The sequence below is a fragment of the Penaeus vannamei genome, chromosome 7 (assembly GCF_042767895.1).
Source record: "Penaeus vannamei isolate JL-2024 chromosome 7, ASM4276789v1, whole genome shotgun sequence".
NCBI lineage: Eukaryota > Metazoa > Arthropoda > Malacostraca > Decapoda > Penaeidae > Penaeus > Penaeus vannamei.
Genome location: NC_091555.1, coordinates 19,609,273 through 19,611,021, shown reverse-complemented (window position 1 = coordinate 19,611,021; position 1,749 = coordinate 19,609,273).

Below are 1,749 nucleotides of genomic sequence, written 5' to 3'. Positions count from 1 at the left end.
CACATACTATGGATAGACAGAGACACAGAGAAAGAAAGAAAACACACACATTGGCAGACGTTGCGAGAGAGAGAAGGAAAAGAGGTTGGTGATAGCGAGAATAATAACGGCAATAAAGTGTAAAAACAAGACTACCATAAATCATGTGGAAAATACCAGAAAGAAATCTACGCCCCTAACTGCTTTTCATGGGAGTTTTGCTTGAGGTTATTCCCTATGTGTGTGTGTGTGTGTATATATATATATATATATATATATATATATATATATATATATATATATATATATATATATAATAGATCGATAGATAGATAGGCAGATAGATTAAGGTGTATATATCGATATCATATAGATAGATAAGAGAGGTAGGTTGGTATGTAAATAAAAAGAGAAACAATCAGATAAATAGCCAGGAAGATAGATATAGACATACAGATATAGACTGATAGGAAGATAAATGGATTGATAAGTAGACAGACATATACGTATATAGGTAAATATATATTCAGTTAGATAGATAGACAGCCAGGTATACGGATAGATAAATATATAAATAGATGTATAGAGATATAGATATATAGATAGATATAGATATATAGATAGATATGGATATATAGATATAGATATGTAGGTAAATAAACATAGAGGTATATAGAAAATAGTTGTGAGGCAAGATATAGATCATGTAGGTACACAGATATAGATAGACAAATAGCTAAATAGATAGATATCAATACAGATCCAGTTATAAAAAAAAAATTACATTAATTTCATGTATATGAATAATGATTAATGCACAAGTTTCTTTTCAATAGTCCTTTCGACACAATTCAGACTCCAGGGACCCGTTAAGCGAACTAGCAGTCCACGAAGGTAAAAATCAACGACGCCAGAGATTAACTGTTTCCACGCTATTTCACTTTGGTGGCCGACGCGGGGAGCGGGGGGGGGGGGTCTTGTAGCTTTGGGTGCTCAAGAAGGTGTCGGCTAGTTTAGGTTCTCTTTCTGTCTGTCTGTGTGTTTTTTTTTTTTTTTTTTTTAACTCTCTCTCTCTCTCGTTTTTCGTTCTCTCTCTCTCTCTCTCTCTCTCTCTCTCTCTCTCTCTCTCTCTCTCTTCTCTCTCTCTCTCTCTCTCTCTCTCTCTCTCTTTCTCTCTCTCTCTCTCTCTCTCTCTCTCTCTCTCTCTCTCTCTCTCTCTCTCTCTCTCTCTCTCTCTCTCTCTCTCTCTCTCTCTCCCTTCCTCCCTCCCTTTCCCACTCCCTCTTCCTTTCCCTCTTCCTCTCTCTATTCCTCTCCCATCCCCTCTCCCTCTCCCTCTCCTACTCCTCCCATTCCCTTTCCCTCTGCAACTCCTCCCATTCCCCCTCCCTCTCCTACTCCTCCCATTCCCTCTCCATCTCCTTTTCTCTCCCTCTCTCATATTCTCTGATTACGTACGTGTTTATTATGTGATTCAGCCCGTTAAATTCACTGTAAACAAGGCAGCGAGGTAACGAGGACAGAGAAACGCTATTCGTCAATTGAACATCTGTGTGAGAATAAATGGTCTTTGTAAGTTTGACAATTTAGAAGCCTTTTGCTTGCGGTCGAATCTTGGTTTACATGATGAGAAATTGACAAATAATCGTGACGTTCCTGTGAGAAATGATTTGTATGAAGACAATGTTGTTTTGACATGGGTGTACAAGCATGACGTGATGTACTGAGAGCAATAGCGGTGATGCGAGAATATATTGCATGGTAAAACAC